The sequence below is a fragment of the Talpa occidentalis genome, unplaced genomic scaffold (assembly GCF_014898055.3).
Source record: "Talpa occidentalis isolate TD23 unplaced genomic scaffold, MPIMG_talOcc4v2.1 talOcc4.6, whole genome shotgun sequence".
NCBI lineage: Eukaryota > Metazoa > Chordata > Mammalia > Eulipotyphla > Talpidae > Talpa > Talpa occidentalis.
The window spans coordinates 35,339,987-35,355,524 of NW_023604972.1; the positions used below are offsets into that span (position 1 = coordinate 35,339,987).

The following is a 15,538-nucleotide window of genomic DNA, read 5'->3' on the forward strand; positions in this document are numbered from 1 at the left end:
CCAAATGAATGGTTATGTTCTAATACCCATTTCCTGACTATGCTATATAATATCTCAACAACTAGAGGAAGTTGAAGGATGGGACTCATTTATTTTTACAACTTCCTCTGTCTCCAGTTATTTAAAAACTAATTTTTTACAAGGCTATTATGATACAACAGGAGTAGGTTAGAGTTAGAACAGTGGTAAAGAATAAGAAAGGTGACAGTTCCTGAGAGCATCATCAATGAAATTCACAGGCTTCCAATGTTAGTATTTTGGAGAAAATCAAGGCTATTGATATTAGAGTGCATTTACTGAACAAATTAATTGAGTATTTGTGTCACATACTGTTAATGGCACTGAATATTGCTCTTCAGCAAAACAGCAGTATGTCTTCATGGGACTTTGGGGTTAACAATAGGCATCTATTGATATAACATGGCCTGGAGAGAGTGTCATACAAGGTTTTAGCTCTACTATGAAGATCTTGTGTACCAAAGAAGTTAAGCTACAGGCCAGATTCTGTTATCACTTGTTAACTCCTAATTTGTGTGAACCACCTACATTTTTGATTCCACTATAGTTTGATCTTATTCATATTACATATTTCAATGTTGATTTCAAATAGCCCTTTCTTTCTCCTTCTTATCCCTATTTCACTTTCAAAGATAAATACTGAATATTTTTTTGGAAAAAATTTTGGTATAACCTATATGCTCCTAAATATCTTCTCAAATTCTAAAATACTATAGAGTAAGCAAACAATTTGGAAGAAATATTTTCTCCTCATTTACATTACTCTTAATTTAAAAAAGCATTTCCCATTGAAGTGTCAAGGAAAATAAAAAGCCGTATCTTCACCAAAGCTAGTTTAAAAGAGTGAGTGGTAGGTTACTACAGAAGCTTTATTTCATTTTATTTTTATATTAATTTTATTGCAGTATTGATGGTTTATTTAGAGGTATAGGGTCACACCTCTTCAGATGAATGTTACACACTACACCCACCAATGAGGCACCCATATTCCTCTGCCGTAGTCCATTGGGCACCCTTCACTCTTTCTCATACTGGATTTGAAAATCCTTCAGAGATTGAGGTGAAAAAGATAAGTTTATAATTTACTTATGTACATCTTTCTAACTCTGATTATCTCCTAAAACAGAGTTGATAGCATATTAGATAAGCTAAATTTAATTATAATAAAGTTATTATTACTGAATGTATATTTTAGGTCAGATTATCAAAAGTAATGTGGGAATTCCCATTTTAGAGGTAAGGGAATTTTAACTTTTTTAAAGATGACTTTGCCCCAAATCACACACCTAGTACATTATTATCTTTCCAAGACAGCTTACTGTCTTTTATTTTGTTAGGTCTCTGACAGTGAACTTCTTTTGGAATAGAAGAACCTATTTAAAATCAATATCTGGTTTATTTACTTAATCCCAAACAAGTTAGAATGTATGTATCATTTGTATCTATTTGTGTATATGGGTGTGCATGTGTATATATGTAAATATGTATGCACTTGATGGGAGAACCTGAAAATCATTATCCTGTGTGTTGATTTCTCTAAGCAATTAGCTTCTTTGACCTATTTATCACTACTTGTGGAATACAAGACTATCTCCTCTTAAGAAGAAAATAATCAGGAGACTGCAAAAGTAGAAAGGTTTTTATTACTCTATTAATTTAGAAGGTGTAAGTAGTCATGGCTCAGTGATTTGAAAGAAAATAAATTGTTTGGTAAATAAATGAGTGAAGAGAATCTGCTAAATTCTCAACTTGAGGACTAGTCAATAGCAATTTGCCTTACAGATAAATGTCCTATACTCTGTTCCTCAATCTATAACAAAAAATATCTCAGTCTAATTAATCAACCACTTAAACCTCAGTTCAACATAGATAGTTCTTACCTGTTCTTTTACTGAAGAGGAAAATAATTTAGAGGGAATGAATTAGTACTCTCTGTATAAATAAATTTCGTGAGAATCAAAGTCTATAATTTCTGGTGCTTGGTTTATGACTATTAATATTGTATAATTAAAAAATTGAACTATTGCATATTAAATCTTTAAAATTTAATCTGGAGTGAGTGCTCAAATTATTTAATGTGATTTATCAAAATCTCAATACAACTGAAATACACTATAAATATATCTGAAAATAATATTCAAAATAAAGCATAGATATTTATCACTCACCCATCATGCATTTATTGAGTACTTGATAATCACGTCAGGTTGTGTATCTGCTTGGATAACAAAGTCAATGTCAAATTTTCTTGCACTCAAGAAGAATTGTAAAGTTTAAATGTGGTTTTGGCAGAATGATTTAATTAATCTATCAAGACTATGATCTGTATGCTGACTTTTAGTTAGAAGGAATTACAATGTGTCTGTGGTTTTACTGGAAATTAAAAGTTATTTGATGCCAATCATGCATTTCTTTCTTATTTAAATGAGCTGAGAAGTAAAATGTAAGTGGCCTTACCAGTGTTAGATGTTAGACAGTTAAAGAACCAAGCTTTGACTCTCCATAACCCATAATAAAAGTTAGGCTGCTCATCCTATAAACTCCTTGAGGAGGGGAATATTATTCAACCTTGTATTCCTGTTTTAAAAACTAGTTGGATCTCCTATTCGTGTGACTCTTAGGCTTATTTGATATAAAATCAATGCTTGGAGGCCTCCCTGGTGGCGCAAGGGGTTAAGCACAGCACTGTGAAGCAATCTGCAGCCTCTGCAGCACCAGTCTGATCCCCGGCCTGCCAGGCAGCAACCCACATGGTAAAGCAGACATCTCCTGTCTAGCCCACTGCTCCCCTCAGCAGTGTATTTCAGTCAGTCTGCCTGTTCTGTTCCCCACTCTGTCTCGGTGAATCCTCTCACCCCCGTCATCACTGGCATGTACCCCAGTTCTTGTATGCATAAATTATTTTTAAAAAATAAAATCAATGCTTGAATTTCTTTTTTAACAAAGCAATTTGAGACACTTAAGAAGCAATGTAATACCCTTTTTCCCCAAACTTTAAACATAAGCAAAGTAAACAAGAACAATAATCACCCTGAAATAGGACTTTACATGTTTTTAGTTTCTTATAAACTTGTGCATATGTAACAAGTATGAGCCTATATTAACATCTGCAATAGATCAAAGTTACTAAAAACTTAAAAAAAACTTTATTAAAAAAATTGGAGCTTAAATTTTGAGTTCTTCACTATTCAATCTGAGTATTTCATTTCCAAATGCAGAGGATGATTTTATTTTTCTTGAATTTATTTTTTACTTTATACCTAACCTTTATATTTAGGTATGTAAAGGTTATAGATAAAATTCATAAATCAATAATAAAATACATGTAACTGTAAATATTAGACAATAACTCCATAGCTGGATAACAAGAATGTCAAAACTAAGAGAATAAAATACAATATTGAACCTTAGAATAAGGCATTATTCTAGATATTAACACTGATTCAACTCACAATTCTTGAATGTTTTCCTGATCATTGAGAAATCAATAAATTCTAGTTTAATTTATCCCCCTGATTGTCTTATTTGCATGACTTTGTTACTGTTATAGGGCAGCCCCTATACAAAATGGGGTGCCTGACTGTGGGTCCTCACCTGCGCGCTTAAAAGGACTTACCAATGCTCTACTGCAGGCATACACAAAAGGTTAATAAAAGTTTTATTTACAAGGGAAGGGGAAATGAGGAAATGTACAGCTCAGGGAGAAAAGTGGGAGACAAAGTTTTAAATGCGTCCTACCCGATCCGCCGATCTGGAATCCCAAATGGCACTCTGAGAGCTGGCCGCAAGCCAGGAGCCATGAAGCCAGGAAGCGAGCGACAGAGTGAGCGACCCCAAGGCCCACGTGTTTGGTTTTTATACCCAACCTGGCTACTTAACTCCACCCTCAGGTCCCAGTCACCTTCCCTTTGGTGGTGATGGGATTTGTCTTTCCCAATGTCTTGATGACTTTGGTCTGGAGTAGGGGTAGAGTCCACAAAGCCTGTATGGGATTAGCTCAGAACATCCTTTCCCCCTAACATTACCACCATAGTTTCCTTAACATTCTCATAAATTAAAACTTACAGAAATTTTACAGTCAGAACACTAACATAAATGCCCCAGTATAACTCGGGAAACCTCAGATATATTTTCTTTTTGTTTAAAGTCAATCATGCGTATGTGATTGTTTCCATTTTAAATAAATAACGGTAATTGAGATAGAGCTGGAAAAGAATTTACATAAGAAATACTCATCTTTTATTAAAATGAAGAGGCAATATCAGTTTATTTCAACCAACAATTGTTGAGGGCTTACTAAGAGCTACTGAGGATCATAGTGTCCATACTTAAAATTTATCTCCTCCTCTCTCATATCCCCATGCTTTTTCTTTGCATGTGTCCCTGCATTTTTTTAATGAAAATTTATTATTTTACTTGTGGTAACATTAGAATTCTCCCCATCAGGTAGCACCATCATAGTGTACTACCATCAAATCACCCATATCCATCACCATAGTCTTTTGTGCTTCCTTCCCTCTTTGTGCTTCAATTCTATTGTCAGTTTTCAAGGTCAGTTTTTTTAAAGATTTATTTATTTATGCATACAAGAACTGGGGTACAGGCCAGAGGTGGGAGGATTCACCAGAGACAGAGTGGGGAACTGAACAAGCAGATGAAACACACTGCTGAGGGGAGCAGCAGGCGAGATAGGAGAGGTCTGCTGCACCATGTGGGTAGCTCCCTGGCTGGGGATCAAACTCGCGTTGCAGTGGCTGTGGATAGCTTCATAGGTTGTGTCCCAATCCCCTGTGCCACCAGGGAGGACCCATGTGTCAATTTTTAAGGTTATCTTTCTCTGGTTCTTAGTTTGGTTTCTCTATATTCCATATATTAGTGACACCATCTGATATTTTTTTCTTTTTCATTCTGATTTATTTTGCTTAGCATTATCTCTTCCAACTGTTATAGAGCAACCCCGATATTAAACGGGTTCCTGGCTGTGGGTCCTCACCCGCACGCTTTAAAGGGACTTATGAATACTCTACTACAGACACACGCCAAAGGGTTAATAAAAGGTTTATTTACAAGAGAAAAGGAAATAAGGAAAATGCACAACTCAGGGAGAAAATAGGGAAATAAAGTCTTTAATGCATCCTACCCGATCCGACGACCTGGAAACCCAAAGTCACTCTCAGAGCTGGCCGGACGCTGCTAGCTGGTGGAGAGCCAAAATGGGGGAACCCCAAAGCCCACGTGTCTGCCTTTTGTATCCACCTGGCTGCTTAACCCCACCCTCAGGTCCCAGCCACCTTCCCTTTGGTGGTGATGGGATTTGGAGTTCCCAGTGTCTTTTGCTTTGACCTGGGGTGGGGGTGGAGTCCACAAAGCCTATATGGAATTTGCTTTGGGACATCCTTTTCCCCCTAACACAACTATATCCATGTTGCTGCAAGTGGCATAAGTTTATCATTATATTTTTTTTTTGACTGCTGAAAAATACTCTGTCATTTACCATATCTTCTTTATCTACTCACCTGTTTGGGGGCACTTAGGTTGTTTCCATATCATGGCTATTGTAAATAGTGCTGTTATGACATGGGGTTTTGGGTTTCCTTTTGAATTGCTGTTTTTGGATTTTTAATCACCACCATCACTAACTCAGATATATAGCCAAATAAGTAGTTATTCGCCCTACTTGGTACACTCTATTCAGTAATTTGTAAACACAGCAACCCAACTGACCATATTAAGCCAGATCCTGTCATTCCTCTATTCAGAACCTTCCAGGGTCCTTGGCTTCCCACACAGAGTAAATGCCAAAGTCCTCATCATTGCCTGTAAAGTCTTCTCTGATTTCATTTCATACTGCTTTCTCCCAGCCTGGGGAGCTCCTCTGTTAACTTCTATCATGTCTTCCTCATTACCTTAACAGTTAGACCTTCTCCAAGACCCTATTAAAATTTTAGTTCCCTTGCCCCAACACTTCTTATTGCTTCCCCTGCCTTATTTTTTCTTCCCCATATTTTTAGTACTCTTTAATAACTAACATACTGAATAATTTTAGGGGTTTTTTTGATTTTTATTTTTGGTTATTTCTGATTCCCAGCCCTTAGAATAACAATAGACACATACTAAGTAAATAGAAATTCATGGTTGAATTAAGAAATAAATAACAATATTGTACAGCTTACAGATGGTAAGTATTTATTATTTTCTGTCATTTTCATTGCTAATTCAAATCCATATTGCCTTTTTTCAAATAATTTTATTGTTATGAATATTTAGTTAAAAAAATAAGTCACAGAAAGGCATAATAATTTATCTAAAGCCAAATATCTTCTAAATGATTCAAGATTTATCTCATTGTGTTATAAGGAGACATTTCTATTATATTATTATAGGAGTTATCAAGATTCTCACAGTTTCACCTTTTAACATTTCATAAGTTGTGTTACGGAGCAGCCCCGATATAAAACGGGTTGCCTGGCTCTGAGTCCTCACCCCCACGCTTGAAAGGAACTTATTAATACTCCACTACAGGCACACACAAAAGGTTAATAAAAGGTTTATTTACAAGGGAAAGGGAATTGAGGAAATGTACAACTCTGGGAGAAAATAGGGAAATAAAGTCTTTAATGCGTCCTACCAGATCCACCAACCTGGAAACCCAAAGGCACTCTCAGAACTGGACACTTGCTGCGAGCTGGCAGAGAGCCAAAAAGGGAATCCCCCAAAGCCCATGTGTCTGGTTTTATACCAATCCTGGCTGCTTAACCCCACCCTCAGGTTCCAGCAACCTTTCCTTTGGTGGTGATGCAACAGGGTGGTCCCCAGGAAAGGGGGAGGTTCCCTGCCCCACCCGAGGGAGGGTGGAGCTGAGCAGGAAGAGGAGAAGCTGCAGAAGAGACTGAGGAAGGAAGCAGGATGGAGCCAGGAGACCTGGAGGAGGCACATGGAGCCTAGAGACACGTGAAGAAGCTGCGCTTGTCTTTTGGTCGTGGACGGGGTGACACAGATGTGGGTGAGACCCATGGGGAGGTGACAATGGCAGCTTTTATCTTGATGTTGATTTTGCTCTTTTCCTTCCGGGCTTGTCTGGTTGTTTCTGACTCTTTTCTGTGGGTCCCCACTGGAAGATGCTTTAGACTTGTGGCAGGCTTTGGGGCCTTGCTCTGGGCCAATCCCATATGGATGGAGTTTTACCCACGAGGGGACAGGTAACTTTGGGTGCTTCATTTAAAAACTAGACTCTTTGCCTTACCTGTATTGTTTCCTAGTTTTTATTAAAATTCCTTCCCATTAAAGTGTCATATGTTTTGTGTTGATGTGGCGGATGGCAGAACCCATTTAGAATAGGCAGGTTTGCGGGGTTTGGGCTGCCCCTCTCCCTGTCCTATAACAGTGATAGGATTTGTAATTCCCAGTGTCTTTTGGCTTTGGTCTGGAGTGGGGGTGGAATCCACAAAGCCTGTATGGAATTAGCTTTAGGACATCCTTTATCCCCTAACAATTGGAATATGCCTAACAATTAAAGACATGTCCATCCAAGCTTAGTTGGCAGATACTTCTTTTTCTTTCTAAATGGCATATAAAATAATTGATGATTTCTGCCTTCCACAAAATACAGTATATTAATATCTTGAGAAGAGTACTCTACTTCATCTCTATATTCTTGATGGCCAGCAAATGGGTACTATAAAACAAGCATCAGTAAATATATATAGAATGAATAAATATACTTGATATTATCTCTTCTTTTCTATTTCCATTCTTTTTAGCAGCTTTTCCTATTAAAGTCTCTTAAAGAGGTCTTCATGAGGGCAGGAAACATAAGAACTATATTCAACATTTTATTCCCAATACAACAGCTTCACACAGTAGATGCTTTATTAATTAGATTGAATGAATTAATATTGTGTAGTTCCAGAGCTAAACTTTCTTGCAGGCAAATATTATATTCCATGTATGATAATTCAAGAATGAAATTAATGGAGGATAAGGATAGAAAAACTGGAAAGGAGGCTCCACAAGATCTGAAACTTGGCTCACACAATGCCAAGAGCTGTAGGTTGGGTTAGAAGGGGTTAACATAGCCATTAACCCAGCCATAAGAACTAAGATCCTTAGCCAAAGCATAGATGACAAAGCACAAGATCCCAGCAGAGATCAGACTGCTGTAGGGAGTGTCAGGAGCACAGACCTGAAGGTGAAAATATGGAGATTGAGGGCCATTGTAGAAATCTGATCCCTTTCAAATTCTACAAAGTTTATTCAAAGTCAACAACAAACAAACCAAAAGGAATGTGAACCCCTCCCAAAGAGAAGACTGTCAGTGCAGTTTCTGCACTGGCTAGGGGCAGCAGTCCTTCTGCCCACCTGTGCCTATGCAGGATTTCCTTTTTGCCAGCTCTCTGTCCCTCTGCAGGGCAGCAGCCTTCCTGCATGCTGGGACCTGTACCATGTCAGGGCTTCTCTTCACTGACCTCAGTCAGCAGAGGCAGCTCTCCTTAAGTTGCCTGCCTGTGACCATGCAGGTCTCTCTTAGCCTGTGACCATGCAGGCCTGTCTTAGCAAAACTGTCCCTTTCAGGGCATCCCTTTCTGCCCGTTTGTGTCTATGCAAGTGTCCTTCATTCTTCTCTCCCTTTTATAATAAACCTGCCCTGTTGGATATAATGAATGTCTCTGTGTCTTGGAGAAACTCGCCTGGGAACTGGTGAAAGGGGAGCTCTGGTGAAACATTTCCCAGAGTAAACCCAAGGACCCTGCTCTTCAAACCCAACAACTCAAAAAAACAACATCAAAATGAATGCGGATATACATTTGTTTTAAACTACTGGTATTGAAATTCTGACTTTACCACTTGAAAACTATGTGAAGTTAATACATTCGTTTACAAGCTCAATTGTACATATAAAGCATTAGCACTCTGCCTGATATAGCACACTACCAAAGAAAGACAACTACTGTTTCACCTTTATTGTTTGCTAATTGCTAAACATTATACCAAATTTTCTGGCTCTTGGAGTTTCTTTGTTCTTAGCAGTCCCTAAATCCTTAGTTTGGGAGAACTAAGTATTATCTTAATGCCAGAAGCAGAAAGAAATTAGTTCAAAGAGGTTTATATCCTCTATTCCCAACAGCAGTAGGAAAGATGCTTTCTTGTGCATAAAGTTCAGGTTCTCAATATTACTTCCAAATTAGTGTAGTTAAGAGTAGGGTCTCTATAATAATGCCTAGGGTGTTTCTCAGTTCTTTTTTTTTTTTAAAGATTTATTTTTATACATACAAGAGCTAGGGTATAGGCCAGAGGTGTTAGGGCGTGAAAGGATTCACCTGAGACAGAATGGGGAACAGAACAGGCAGACAGACTGAAATACACTGCTGAGGGGAGCAGCGGGCAAGACAGGAGAGGTCTGCCTCACCATGTGGGTTTCTCCCTGGCTGGGGATCAAGCTCATGCTGCAGTGGCTGCGGATTGCTTCATAGTGTGGTGTTTAACCCCTTACGCCACCAGGGAGGCCCTCTCAGTTCTTCTTATATGACCTTTTAATCTTAAAGATATTACTGAATTTCTTTATGCTTCATTTTTACCATCTGTAAGATGAGGATGACTAATAGTGCCTTGTCAGAGATTTGTTGTCAGAATTAAATGGGCCAGATTATATAAAGTGCTTAGCAGAGTGGCTAGCCCATAATAATAGTGTTCAGTAACTACCCAGCAGGTCTGGGCCAAAACAGTACTAATAAAAGTATATTTGAGCAGTGTTTGGGACAATATAATCCAAACTCATTAAGAGTTTTTACATATGTTTTCCTTCTGTTAAATTTTGTCTAATTTTTTAATAGCCATGTAGTCCTTATGGAAATGGAGGGATTTTGATAGATTTGGATTACAACCCTGGAACTATCACTTGACAGCTCTGTAAGCTATAGAAAATTACTTGATTTGACTTCTTTCTTCTTCAAAATGGAAGATAACTATTCCTAGCTAAAGGCTATTAGAAATACTAAATTACACGGTTCCTGGCATGGTAGAGGCTAAATATGTAGCAGATGATTTTAGTACAATATTCTGTATTTTAGCTTATTATCTTACATGATAAATTCATGTTTATTAGAACAAATAATTTCCTCTAGTACAATAAAGATGATATGAGACAATCAGAAAATATAAAGAGATCAAATTGCAAATATAAATATGTCTGCACATAGCTGATAATATGTGGTAATTCACTATCTCCAGCTAAAGAAGTTAATAATTGTGGCTCAGGCAGAATTTCTTTCTTCTACCCAGAATACTACACAAGTAGTCAAAAATCACTTGCAGCATTGTTATGATTTTATATTTCATATATAAGGACATTGGGAGGATTTATCCTGTAATTGATCTTGGATTTATATAATTACTTGGAAGATGGAGAGAGAAAAGACTTCTATAATCAGCCAACATAATATATTTTGTAATGAAGTTAATGCATAAAAGAAAAGTTTTAAAGGGAAAACCATAGGGGAGGAACACAATTTAGAGAATAAAGGAAAAAAATGAGGAAGAATCAAAAAGAAAGTTCATGTACTTCTTGAGTAGAAGATAAACACTTCTATTGTGAATTCTGTTCTGGCTCTTGTTGATTCCATAGTTCTGTATTGTCTTAAATATCCTGTATTATGCTAGGGCTGCTGTAATAAAACGCCACAGACTGGTAGCTTAAACACCAATTTGACTTCTCATAATGCTACTGGCCCAAAGTCCAAGATCAAGGTGCTGGCAGGGTTGGTTTCTTCTGAAGTCTCTGCTTGACTTACAGGTGTCACTGTGTGACACCTCGCCTTTATTCTGTGTTTGTGCATCTCTGCAACCAGTGCTATTACTTTAGGGTCACAACCTTACTACACTTTATTGAACCTTAATTACCTCTTTAAAGGACCTATCTCTAAATACAGCCATATATGGGTTAGGACTTCAATATGAATTTGGGAGAGTAGGGAACAATTAAGTCCATAACACCTTGAATGCCAAATGATAAGTACATTTTGTGATCAATAAGAGTAATGTTTTATTAAAATCACTTAAGTTCAATCACTCTCAAACTGCTATGGAAAATTCATCATTTTGCCTGGCATAAAATAATTCAGTGTCATAGCATATTAGGACAGACATGGAATATGGACCGGAAAATATTAATTTACTTGTTACATGGATGATTACGATTCACTTACTTTTTTAGCCTATCTTTTCTCACTTTAAAAATAAGGAATTTATAGTTAAAATTGTTCTGCACATTAGTCAGAATTCAATGTGATAATAAAGATTAAGAAAAAACATCACAAAATGTGAAGGACTATGCTAACGGTTATTTTCACAGTTTTCATTAGTTTTCTCTATAATGTATAATCTATAGTAATATTCAGGATAATATTAATTCTTTTCAAAGCAGACCAAGGGAAAAAAATTAAATCATAGTAATGAAATAATCCATGGAGAATATGTTTCAAGGAACAGGAAAATTAAAGTTTTCTTTTGGAAATGAGATTAATTTTGTGAGGACAATGTTAATAGAGAGTTTTGTTCACTTACATTTACAGAAATACTAAGCTGGATAAGCACAGTGAGCACAGTGACATTGACAAGAAAAACAGTTTCACAATTTTGATAGTGTAACAGTATAGTGTAAGTAGTCACTCCAACTTGTTTTATTTTATAGAATAACCTTTCCCTGATACTCAAGCACTTGAGATATTTTATAACATAGAGTTAGTGTCATTAAACCAGTTGGGTGATCAGGTAAGATTCAGTAATGCTATACACAATAAAGTGTCACATCACTATTCCCTTGCTGGAAGATAAAGACAAAATTTTGTAAAGTCTGAAATCAGCTGGAACTTAACCAAAAGTGTGTTGTTGTGATTCTTCAGTGGCTCTTTTTTTCAATAATACAAGTTCTTTCTTAGGCACTGGCAACAAACACGTGCATCACTACTTACTTTTTTTTTTTTTTTTTTTTTGGTCCAAAATTGGCATTGAGCAGAGCCCTTGAGAGTCTTACATAGCAGTACATGAAAAGAAAGGGATGGGAGGGGCGGGGGTGATGGACTGCTTTTGAGATTGCATTTTATTCTGCTTAAAGTCAAAGGGAATAATGTGACCCTGCTTGTAGACATCTCTGTGTGGCACCATTCCAAGGAAATAAGTTCTTACTGCTCCTTAATGTTAGTATATCTGTATTAAGCAAAGCCCTTGCATTGTTACTTCATAGGAGTATAGTCAATTTAAATATTCTCTTTTTTTCTTTGAGCCGTCTGGTAGTTTTCTTAGTGTAGAGTATAGTGCATTTATAAAATAACTTTTCTAGCCCATTGACTGTGGGGACACTTACCTACTCCTTCTGCTGTCTCCCTCTTTTTTCTTTTTCTTCTTTGGTAAAATTTCACAAGTACAACTCTCCCTAGCTTCCTTGACTTAGTCCCAATGTTCGTCTACCCTGGCTAAGAGCTTATTTACCATTAGCCAGATACAAAATTAAAATTGAGAAAATACTCTTAAGCAAAACACATATCAGTTTAAAACCCCACCTTGATAAATTAAAAAAAAAAAAAAAAAAAGTCCTTGAAGGTGACTTCCAAACTAAGTCCCAAAGGATAAATAGAAATTAAGCAGGTGGAAATGGAGGCAGGAACACAGTAATACTTGCAAAGGCCCTGAAGCAGAAAGTACTGGGTATAGTTGGGAAACTTCTGATAATTTTCTATGGTTTAAGTTCAAAGATAAAAGATTTTAAATATGCTGGGGAAATAAACTCATGAAGGGCTTTATGCACAAAGAAAAGGAATCCAGCCTTTGTTTGGAAGTTGAGAGGAACCATTTAAGTATTTTAAGCTGGGGAGTAACAATCCTTTCTGTACCCTATGAAATGCCTCTGGGCAAAATGATTGGTTTGAAGAGGGAACATTGACTTTAGTTATATGATGCTTTTCTTAAACTACATTTTGGTGTGATGCTGTATTCTAAAAATCTGAAATCAGGATCAATTAAATATAGCAAAATGACATGTTAAGTTTATGCTAACAGACAGATCTATTCAAAATTGGGGGCAAGTCTGGAGTCATAGCAAGCAAAAATCCTGTGATGCAGTGTCATCACTCCTTTTTATGATTTATTTGATTGAGACAGAAGGCTAGGAAATCTTCTCACCACATGTGGGATTATGCAGTATTTCAAAACCAAAATGATTACAAAACAAACATCTTCTCCTCCCAGAGTATTTATGCTAATTTAAATATCTAACTGGCAAAAAAAAAAAAAAAAAAGGTGTATTCATTTAGAAAGCATTCTTCCTCTCAAGAAGAGGAAAGAGACAATTGAAAAACAGAACTTATACTTTAAAATTATTTTTTTCTCTGGTTCAAAAATACCCTGAAAAAGTAAATTTGACCATAAAATTTAATTAATAGAAGTAACTGCCCTGAATCTACATTTTTATATAATTAAACAAAAGCTAAGAACTAGAAATACTTTATATAAAGCAAAAACTGTCAGCCATTATCAATGAAAAGTTTAGAGTCACTCCCAAAAAATTAATCTCAAATGATACCTTCAAAACTACAAATAGGCAGGCCACCCTTGTGGTAGAAGAGGTAAAGTCTCAGCACTATGAAGCCATTGGCAACCACTGCAGTACAAGCTTGATCCTTGGCCAGGGAGCTAACCTGCATGGTGCAACAGACCGCTCCTGATTGCCAGTTTCTCCCCTCAACAATGTGTTTCTGTCAATCTCTCTGTTCTGCTTCCTGCTCTGTCTCTGGTAAATCCTCTCAAGCCTCCCCTAGCCCCCACCCCCTGCACACAGCCTATCCCAGCTCTTATATGCATAAATAACCGAATCTTAAAAAAAAAAAAAAAACCTACAAATGGAAGATGATATTTTTAAATTATTTAAATTAAGGAACTAATGAAAAATACTTGCAATTATCATTTAAATATTACTTTACTACACTACCAAATAGTATGAATTCAAAAAGAATTTTTCTATCAGTTGGAAAAATTTGCATAAAAATGTGTTTGTTTCCTGGCAAGAATACTATCGACACAAGTTTTTAAAGGTTAATGCTTAATACTAATAAGATAATATTTAAATTAATGTTAACTTATTAATTTATTTTAGCTTTAATAGATATTGTTACTCAGTATTAAATATTCTTGGTTTCACTTTATTGAAACATTTCAATAATGTCACATACAATGTGTTATTCATATTTTCATTACTGATGATTTAAGAATTAAATTTCACTTAATATTTTAAAATATGGTGATAAATTTCATGTTTGGATTGTGTTCAGTGCTTATTATAATTAATTTTATAAATGTTGAAATTTTATTTTGCAAAAAATAGATATTGACATTTTACTATGGTATTGCTTTCATTATTAAAAAAAGATAAAGGCATTTGTATTCATCCATTGAAAGTAGATACTAAATAGAAGAGAAACATAAAGATTGAGTCAGAATCTACAATATTCACAATTTGTGGAGATTATGTGTATATAAGAAGGGAAAATAAGATATGATGCCTTATATGAGTAAATGTAGTTATGCACATTACCAGTCATATAGACAGGGGACATAAAAGAAAGGAGGGAAAGCTGAGAAGGGAAGGATGGGATAAAAAAGAACAAGAAGAGTATAGCAAATAATATCACTTCAGAACACAGTACAATTTCAATCATTTATATTGGAAAAATCCATACCATCTTCCCAATGCCATCTCTATCCAGTTTGGGAAATATTTCCACTTGCCAAATATACTGAGAGTTATCTGGCACCTCTTCTGGAGTAGCAGAGATAAGTAGGTGAAATGTTAGAGAAAGCAGGTACTGAATGACAGTAGCTGGAGACCCATCCCAAGATGGCTTACATTTCTATAACCTGAGCTACTAGGAGTCTAATGAGAGTCAATTACCTTACAGTTTATTGCCAGAAAGTAAGGTTAAGAGTATTTTCTAATCTTGCAGTTAGGAATGCAGCAGATGTTTTTGCATGGCATACTGTTGCCTCCCCATGATGGGAATTTGAATATATTTTCACACAAAAATGATTCTCTGCACTGATTATTACCCTAGTATTTTTAGGACATTTCTTTGGTACACTGTTGGTTTGAGAACTGGTTAATATCTGCTCAAAGAACATAACAACTTTTATTTGAAATTTTATAATACATTTTCTCATTAAAAAAACTAGTTAGCAATAATTTATGGATACAGCTAATTGGAAACTATACTTTGATAAACGTCAAGTCTGAAAGTTCTCTCAAACTCCTAAGAGCAATTATAAGAGCATCCAGCAAGATCAAGCTACTCTAATTTGTTTTAAAAGACACTATACTCAGAAATTCTCTTTTTATCTAGCCTGTAAGCACTTTAATTTCAATTCTTTTTTTTTTTCTCTCCCCTGTTGGCTGCAACTTTAGCCACTCATAATATGTTTAATGTGAAAATATTATATATTGGTCTCCCCTTTTCTATACCAAGCTTGATATCCTAAA

General features: G+C 36.0%; 1 protein-coding gene across 21 annotated transcripts in view; it reads left to right on the forward strand.

The window, feature by feature from the left end:
• ADGRL3 (adhesion G protein-coupled receptor L3) overlaps positions 1–15,538 on the forward strand; it is a 766,591-nt gene that overhangs the window by 579,426 nt on the left and 171,627 nt on the right. The window lies entirely within an intron of this gene.